Source organism: Muntiacus reevesi, chromosome 22 (assembly GCF_963930625.1).
Source record: "Muntiacus reevesi chromosome 22, mMunRee1.1, whole genome shotgun sequence".
Lineage (NCBI taxonomy): Eukaryota > Metazoa > Chordata > Mammalia > Artiodactyla > Cervidae > Muntiacus > Muntiacus reevesi.
This window is the reverse complement of record NC_089270.1, coordinates 42,419,947-42,429,767: the sequence shown is the minus strand read 5'-3', so window position 1 is coordinate 42,429,767 and position 9,821 is coordinate 42,419,947. Positions and strand designations below refer to the sequence as shown.

General features: G+C 46.3%; 1 pseudogene; it reads left to right on the top strand.

The window, feature by feature from the left end:
• Positions 1 to 6,303: 6,303 nt before the first annotated feature.
• On the top strand, positions 6,304 to 7,259 carry LOC136152845 (small ribosomal subunit protein uS5 pseudogene; annotated as a pseudogene).
• The last annotated feature ends 2,562 nt before the right edge of the window (positions 7,260 to 9,821 follow it).

Here is a 9,821-nt window from a genome sequence, read left to right as displayed (position 1 = left end):
TCTCCTATGTGCCCTACTCTTTTCTAAAGACAATTAAAATCTAGAACAATTAGTTTAAAAGTCAAGAAATTTGATTTTCAGAGTAGCCTATTAAGCCATACCCATTAGCAGCATGGTGCTCAAAGGACAAAGAATCCGCCTATAGTGCAGGAGACCCAGGGCTGATCCCTGGGTCAGGAAGATCCCCTGGAGAAGGGAGTGACAACCCACGCCAGTATTCTTGCATCTCCTAAAAACCTCTAAATTTTAAGGAAAGGTTTTCATTAAGGCTGTTAATGCCATTAGAATATTTTAGGATTTAATGTCCTTTTTGTTAAAATGTAAAGATCAAATGTTGTCTATGGGATTTCATCCCCTCCCAAATTTTCTATCGTCCTAATACCCCTAATTATGTAACTTCACACGGCATAGAATTTTTCACGACTTTATCCTCTTTGTAACCTGGGTTTCACATATGCAGCAACCTAATTTATTTAAGGAGGCTTAAACAACTGGATGGCATCATCAACTCGATGGACATGAGTTTGAAGAAGCGCCAGGAGTTGGCGATGGGCAGGGAAGCCTGGCGTGCAGCAGTCCCTGGGGTCACAGAGTCGGACATGACTGAGCAACTGAACGGACTGAAAGAATAATCTATTGACTTCGGGGATTTGATATTGGTCTCTCTCAATATTATACACACATTTTAAATTTTATTTTCTTTGTATGCCTAAAGCAAAAAAGCAAAAAAAAAAAAAAAAAAAGGCTCATCCCACTGTCTCATTAGGGAAGCCACAAGTCTTTGGCTTTCCTGACCTAGCACTTACCTTGCACTTGTTGTTTTCAAAATACCATCCAATCATTAATAGTCAGAACCCACTACATCTTTGTAAAATGTGAACATTCTTGCCATTTTTAGTAAAGGACATTGAAGCCAAGGCACCAAGGTGACCTGTGCAAGGTGATGTAACAAGTCAGGAGTAGACGCAGAGGTCTGCCATTCCAGGAACTAAAGCTTTGTCCAGGGCAAGCGCAGGGGCAGATTCGCATGGCCACATCCTTGTCTTCTCTTCCCAGAAGCCACATGCCCACTTTCCCCTTGCTCTGCAGTCATTAGAGGGGCAGCAGGAAAGGCAGGGTTTGGCACATGCCCAACAAACAAGGAGGGTGACTAGCAGATACCCACTGAGAGTGGGTTTGTTATTAGTGTTTGTAGGACTTCCCCTGTAAGGCCCGGAAATCTTAAGGAAAGGCTTTGGAATATGAGTCAGCAGGTGGGCATCCCAGAGCAATTTCTTTGGTACTTACTGAGTAGTGAGATCTGGGAACTTTAGGCCATATGGTAATACTACTACTAAAGATATGGAATGTATTCCTTCTAGTCCTATAACACTGTCATCTTCTTGATCACTGACTCTATTAGAAACTTACCCGCCCCCAGTACTTCGGTCTTGTGCTATGCGAAAAACAATAATAGCAACCTTTATTCTTAATTCAAGGAAGTTTCTGCAGGAAAGGGTGCCAGACATCTTATGTGGCAGCGTTTCCCTGAAGACTGGTAGACACATAATGCCCTGGAGTATTTACAAAGTTCTCAGTTATTTCTCTGGTGAGGAAAGATTGCATGTAATTGGCTGGTCTTATACTCGAGTGAAGGGAAACCAATGGCATGCACATTATCTTGTTTAAGATAATTCAAGATGCCACTCAGACCAGCATGTTCCTCTTAGGCAGACCATTGAAGCAAAATTACATTTACCAAATTACATTCTCCTCTCCTGAGGTATCAAACATACCTTTTCCTTGCTTTTTTCTTTAGTCATTTACTTTAAAACTGTGACTGACTTTTTACTAGACAGAAGTATATTTAGTAAAGTATGCTTCACTTTGATTATATGATACTTTGATTATATGATACTAAGGTGGAATAGCACATGATGTGGACTTCTTTATGAGCAAGAATATAAACTGAGGCATCTCATATTCATATCAAGGTACCATCTTTGTGTCTTGCACACAAATCCTAAGCATGTGGATATAATCATTTAGACCTATTTTCATAATCAATACTAGGAGATTCATCCTATTTCTCATTTCACATTGGCTGCTGAATAACTCAGAGCCCAATTTAGTGCTCAGTTTCATTATATAGTCTTAGTTTAGGTTTTCAGTTATAAAATCTTCACAGTGTTTTGCGTGCGTGCTAAGTCACTTCAGTCATGTTTGACTCTTTGCAACCCCTTGGTGGACTGTAGCCCACCAAACCCCTCTGTCCGTGGAATTCTCCAGACAAGAACACTGGAGTGGGTTGCCATTTCCTACTCCAGAGGCTCTTCTGGACCCAAGGATTGAAACTGCCAGCTTTGGCAGGCAGATTCTTTACACTTGCCCCAGCTGGCTTGCTTTGTGTTATTGAAACCCCCTGAAACCCTATCAAGTATGTGTTATCATCCTTAACTTAAAAGAACTGAATCTCAGAGAAATGAAGAAATGTGTCCAAGGTGACAGAAATGTGCCATAAGAAATGTGCCCATGCTGGTAACAGTCAGGGAAGATTTAAATTCCTATCTTTGACCTTAAATCTATGCTCTCCCTTGTTACCCTAGATTCTTCTCTGGAGGAAGTGGGACTTTGCAGCGAAGAAGAACGAGAAGACAACTGGCTGGTCCAGGTACCCTGATAGAGACCTCTCAGAGGACGGATGGCACACGGGGTTCCTCTCTGACTGCCAGAGTCAGAGCTTCTGTTTATAACAGTGCTCCCATCACTCACCCTTAAAAACTGCAGTCACTCCCAACCCCTCGTGTTCCCTGGCTCCCAGCTCACCAGTCACCTCATTTCTGCTCTAGCGATGCCTCTCATGTCCTTTCCATTCCACCCATACCTTATGCTAACACTTCAAGTTCACATTACCTCATGTCCAGACCATTTCGAGGGCCTCTTAGCCCGTCTCCCAAGCTCCATGTCACCCCTTCCACCACCACATTATTCCTCAAGAAACTGCTTCCATCATGTGATTTCACTGTTCAAAACCCCCTAATGACTACCCAGGGTCTACTGAACACAGCTCAGCTTTCTAGAACAACATTCAAGTTCCTTTTTAATCTAATTCCAATCTTCATTTCTAAATGTCTTCCTCAGGACTCCTCTGTAAGAATCCTATGATTTAGCCAGGACTGATTCCTTGTTATTCCTTAAACATGCTATTTCTTTCCCCACCTCCAAGCCTGTGGTGGTGCGTTCTCTGTCGTGTCCAACTCTTTGTGACCCCACAGACTGTAACCCTCCAGACTCCTCTGTCCATGGAATTTTCCAAGCAAGAATACTGGAGTGGGTTGCCATTTCTTTCTCCAGGGGATCTTCCCGACTAAAGAGTTGAAACTGTATCTCTTGAATCTCCTGCATTGCAGAAGAGGTTCTTTACCACTGAGCCACCTGGGCATCCAAGCCTTTACCCACTCCATCCCCCACACCCGGCTCACCCTCCACTATCTGTCACAGCCCAGCTCAGCCCCTCTCCCCTGTGATGCCTTCCCTGCTCACTCCAGGGATTGGAGCCTCTCCCTGTTCGAATCACACCGTGCATTCAGCACTCAGCCCCTACTGCCGCATGTTACCAATTAGCTCTTAGCTTATGCTTTACTTTTCCTGTTGTGACTGTCTTACAGCCAGAGGACTGAGGGAGAGGGGTGGTGGGAGGTCTGTGACATGGAGTACAGTGGTGCAGGTGGGTGGTTATGCTCTCGAGCTCAGAAATCACACAAGCTAGGTTCGCCTCTCAGCTCTGCACTAACTAAAGACACAATCTTATTAAGACACCTAATCTTGGAATCCAAAATCACTGCGGACAGTTACTGAAGCTGTGAAATTAAAAGAAACTTGCTCCTTGGAAGAAAAGCTATGACAAACTCAATGGACATAAGTTTGAGCAAACTCTGGGAGATAGTGAAGGACAGGGGAGACTGGCATGATGCAGTCCATGTGGTCGCAGAGTCAGACACGACTTAGCAACTGAGCAACAAGAAAGCTCTCAGTGTCCTCATCTGTAAGATGACGATAATGACAATCCTTTCCTCATAGTGGTGTTGTGAGGATTAAATGAGTGAATATGTAAAGAGCTCTTACCCAGGACTGACACACATTAATAGATAAAGCTCAGTTAATATTCAGTTCAGTTCAGTCACTCAGTTGTGTCCAACTCTTTGCGATCCCATGAATTGCAGCACGCCAGGCCTCCCTGTCCATCACCAGCTCCTGGAGTTTACTCAAACTCATGTCCATCGAGTTGATGATGCCATCCAGCCATCTCATCCTCTGTCATCCCCTTCTCCTCCTGTCCCCAGTCCCTCTCAGCATCAGGGTCTTTTTCAATGAATCAACTCTCCGCATGAGGTGGCCAAAGTATTGGCGTTTCAGCTTCACCCTCAGTCCCTCCAATGAACACCCAGGACTGATTTCCTTTAGAATGGACTGGTTGGATCTCCTTGCAGTCCAAGGGACTCTCAAGAATCTTCTCCAACACCACAGTTCAAAAGCATCCATTTTTCAGTGCTCAGTTTTCTTCACAGTCCAACTCTCACATCCATATATGACCACTGGAAAAACCATAGCCTTGACCAGATGGACACTTGTTAGCCAAGTAATGTCTCTGCTTTTTAATATGCTATCTAGGTTGGTCATAACTTTCCTTCCAAGGAGTAAGCATCTTTTAATTTCATGGCTGCCATCACCATCTGCAGTGATTTTGGAGCCCCCGAAAATAAAGTGTGACCCTTTTTCCACTGTTTCCCCATCTATTTGCCATGAAGTGATGGGACCAGATGCCATGATCTTAGTTTTCTGAGTGTTGAGCTTTAAGCCAACTTTTTCACTCTCCTCTTCCACTTTCATCAAGAGGCTTTTTAGTTCCTCTTCACTTTCTGCCATAAGGGTGGTGTCATCTGCATATCTGAGATTATTGATATTTCTCCCGGCAATCTTGATTCCAGCTTGTGCTTCTTTAAGCCCAGTGTCTCTCATGATGTACTCTGCATATAAATTAAATAAGCAGGGTGACAACATATAGCCTTGACCTACTCCTTTTTCTATTTGGAACCAGTCTGTTGTTCTGTGTCCAGTTCTAATTGTTGCTTCCTGACCTGCATACAAGTTTCTCAAGAGGCAGGCCAGGTGGTCTGGTTTTCCCATCTCTTTCAGAATTTTCCATAATTTATTGTTAATATTAGTTACCTTTATTTTCATTATCAAACAAAAGAAGGTTTATGATGTATCAATACTAGACACTGTATAAATGATCTAATTTAATCTGGACATCTACCCTATGAAGTAAGAGAATCATGCCCTAGCTAGCCCCACTGTGGAACCCTCTGACTAGCCCTGAAATGCTAAATCAGGACTTTTACACAAGACAGAAATACACAGCAGTCATATTTAGGCCATGTTTAACATCCCTGTTGCAGCTGAACTTAATTCTAACAGTCAGGGTTCCTGTCACTCTGGTGCTGCACGCAGCTGACATCTCTCTGGTGGCCATGAGACACTTCTAGGACTTTTACAAAAATTCTGTTAAGAGGAAATGATCCAGTTTAACTGTTCAGCTCTCTCTTTGGAGTGAGCAGGAAGATATTTGATTGAGGAATAAAAGAGAAACATAGATTCTTTCTAAATGGGTGGGTAAAAGTAGGACTAAAATTAGGGACTCTAGGCTGCCACCACCCACGACACCATGGGGACACGGGGTCACACTGTTGGCTTCGTCTCTTCAGGGAAACACACAGAAGCGTCGGAAGTGGATGTTTCGAGCTACGTAAATCTAAACCCAGCCTCAGATCAGGAGCACGACTAGAGCTGGCTTTGGGTCGTGATTTAGCAGTTAGTGTTGTCACGACCTTGATTTGCTCTTCGTGTATCCACACCTTAGAGATAAAGACGAGTGAAATATAAAAACAATAAGTAGCTGGTCGAATTAGTGGCACTACACCCCTTACCCCACCTCATCCTGACTTGGTGGGGGTGCGTGTCCTTCAGTAGAGCTGTGAATTGTAGCTACTCACATCCTCAGATTCTCCTGCAGCATAAGGCACAGGCATGAGATCCAATTTAGTACCACTGACCTGGGACACCTGCTGAGAGCCTTATGGGAAGCTCCTTCTTTGCTGGATGTATTCTGGTTGACACGTGGTGCCTGGAACCGCTGCAGCCATCTTGTGAGTAGGAGGAGACACGGTTGAGATACCCAGGAAGGCAGAGCCAAGAGATGGGAAATATCTAGATCCATGAAGACATCTTTGATCCAGTCCTTTAAAGTTGGACTGAGCTCTCTTCTTCTTCTTCGTGAAAACACCAAATGGCGGATGATGCCGGTGCTGCGGGAGGGCCCGGAGGCCCGGGGGACCCTGGAATGGGAGGCCGCGGTGGCTTCCGCGGAGGCTTCGGTAGTGGCGTCCAGGGCCGGGGTCGTGGCCGGGGTCGGGGCCGGGGTCGTGGCCGGGGTCGGGCCGGGGCAGAGGCCGCAGAGCTCGCAGAGGCAAGGTCGAGGACAAGGAGTGGCTCCCCGTTACCAAGCTGGGCCGCCTGGTCAAGGATATGAAGATCAAGTCCCTGGAGGAGATCTACCTTTTCTCTTCGCCCATCAAGGAGTCTGAGATTATTGACTTTTTCCTGGGAGCGTCCCTCAAGGATGAGGTTTTGAAGATTATGCCCATGCAAAAGCAGACCCGTGCTGGCCAGCGGACCAGGTTCAAGGCATTTGTTGCCATCGGGGATTGCAACGGACACGTCGGTCTGGGTGTCAAGTGCTCCAAGGAAGTAGCCACTGCCATCCGCGGGGCCATCATCCTGGCCAAGCTGTCCATCGTCCCCGTGCGAAGAGTCTACTGGGGGAACAAGATCGGCAAGCCCCACACGGTTCCTTGCAAGGTGACTGGCCGCTGGGGCTCCATGCTGGGGCACCTCATCCCTGCCCCCAGAGGCACTGGCATCGTCTCCGCCCCTGTGCCCAAGAAGCTGTTGCTGATGGCCGGCCTCGACGACTGCTACACTTCTGCCAGGGGCTGCACCGCCACCCTGGGCAACTTCACCAAGGCCACTTTTGATGCCATTTCCAAGACCTACAGTTATCTCACCCCTGACCTCTGGAAAGAGACGGTGTTCACCAAGTCTCCATATCAGGAATTTACTGACCATCTTGTGAAGACCCACACCAGAGTCTCCGTGCAGAGGACCCAGGCCCCAGCTGTAGCCACCGCATAATTTTATAAAGAGAATAATAAAGTGAATGAAACCGGTTTAAAAAAAATAAATAAAGTTGGACTGAATCTAGGTTTATTGCTATGTGAAAGAATAAATGTCCTTATGCTTAATTAATTTTGGTTAGATATTCTGTGTGTGCATGCCAAGTCGCTTCAGTCATATCTGACTCTTCTTGACTCCGTGGGCTGTAGCCCACCAGGCTCCTCTGTCTGTGGTACTCTCCAGGCAAGAATACAGGAGTGGGTTGCCATGCCCTACTCCAGGGGATCTCCCGTCCCTGGGATCAAACCAGAATCTCTTAAGTTTCCTGCAGGGGCGAGCGGGTTCTTTGCCACTAGCGCCACCTGGGAAGCCCCATAGATATTCTGTTATTTGTAGAGTAACTTACTGATACAGTAGTCAAAACCATTTTACATTCTAAGCTGTGATGCTACATCTTTAGTACCTCTTTAGCTACATCTTTATAGTCCACCCTGTGTCTTACCCTTTTTGGCATACTGTTTCCTCATTTTCTGATGACAAGCTAGGGAAATATGTTATATCCATTTAATGGAAGATTATTCAGGTAGGTGATCTATGTTCAAAGCCTGACTTTACCCTCGTGACCTTGGGAGAATTACTTTTTTGTGCCTTGGCTTCGTCATGCATTAAGTGGCGACAAGAATTATCTTGCCTCATAGGACTATACTGAGGATCAAGTGAGCTAATGATAAACAATACTTAGAAAAATGCCTGGCCCGTAGCAGGTCATCAGTCAGTGCACATTAGCTCTGTGCTCATCCTCCCCAGCAGCGGCCCCTTCTACATGTTTCTGAGGCGTTTTGCTCTCACACTTTGCATCCTCGTTTTCCTTTGCCAAGCACTGCTGGAAAGAGCTGGAAAGAGCTGGACAGACATGGTCAGCACAGTCCTTATGCTGGCTTGCATTGCCAGAATCATCAGCAAAGAAGCCTCATGAACAGAAAGGAAGAAATATTTAGTCTGGAAACACCATATAGAAGCCAAAATTCCCTCTGCTCCCGGGATCCCACGCTCTGGATGTCCTTCACCCCGCGCACTGTGACAGAGATGACGGGGGCTCCCGGGGCTGGTTTCCCACAGGCCCCTGGGCCGCGTCCTTGGCACCGAGTGTGTCCTTCATACACATAAAGCCCTGGAGACTAGAAACGGGAAAACCACACAGATCCTCTTACATCACTCGCAGTCCCCTCTCCTCAGCTTTTTGCTGGGCTGAGAAATCTTCTAGTCTTCTTTTGGGAGATTCCATTCCCATCTTTGTCTGGCTAAAACCCCCTGCCCCCCGCCCCTCCAGAGAGTGCAGAGGCCATTTAAGCTTCTCGTGTCTGCGTTAGGCTTGTCAATCTAAGTCGGTTTTCAGCCAAGACTTCTGTATATCTCATCTGTAGAGCCCTTGGCAGCTTCCAAGTTGTCAAGCCCTTGGCCGAAGTTGTCTAATTTTCATGAAAATCTTGTACGGTGCATGTTTTTACCCCAAACCAGACTCCTTGGGGCTTTCCCCCTTTCCTGTAGCGATCAAGGGCAGAGGGAGGTAGGACAAAAATACTTCACTTTCTTTGCAGCACAGACCTGAGCAATTAGGATCTCATCCAATTTTCCGTCAGCAATGAGACTTTCAGATGGAGAGGAAGCAATGACCCTGCAGAAATCACTCAAAGTGCACCTGAAACCTGAGTACTTGGCTTTTTAAAAAATATTTATTTGGCTGCATCGGGTCTCAGTTGCAGCACACAGGATCTTCTGTTAATGGCCATGGACTCTCTAGTTGCGATATGGGCTTAGTTGCTCCAAGACATGTAGGATCTTAGTTCCCCAACCACGGATCAAACCCACGTACCTTGCATTGGAAGGTGGATTCTTAACCATCAGACCACCAGAGAAGTTCCAGACTTGGCTTTTATAGGAAAAGCAAACACCTTGATCCTTTTCTGGGTCAGAGGATCTGCTCCTGATTTCTCACTGCAGGTCCAGTGCAGATGGAGAGAGAGGAAGAAAGAAGGTTCTGGAAGCCAGCTGGTTTAACAAAGTGCTTCCTGGCATGAAATCATTGGCTGTTTATCTGAGACTGAAGAAGCACAGTCTCTGGCCCCTTCAGATGAAAGATGCTCTATTGATTTATTTATCAGTGTGTGTGTGTGTGTGTGTGTATACTCGTCTCTGACTCTTTGTGACCCCCATGGACTATAACCCTCCAGGCTCCTCTGTCCCTGGAATTCTCCAGGCAAGAATACTGGAGTGGGTTGCCATTTCCTTCTCCAGAGGATCTTCCCAACCCAGGGATCGAACCTGCGTCTTTCGAGTCTCCGGCATTGGCAGGCAGGTTCTTTACTACTGTGCCACATGGGAAATCCATTGATTTATTTACTGGAGAACCCCTTAAACGTTTATACTGGCAACAACTGGGCTAGAAACTGAGGCTTTCACCGCAGACCCGCAGGGGTGGAGGTTCCCATTCTCTGTGAACGACTGATGTGCCGGGGAGGCTTGGTGAAACAGGACTGCCAGTTTGCTGTTTGCGTTCTGGAAGGCAGAAGAAATGGAGGTCTTGGTGTGTGGGCTGGTACCTCACAGCT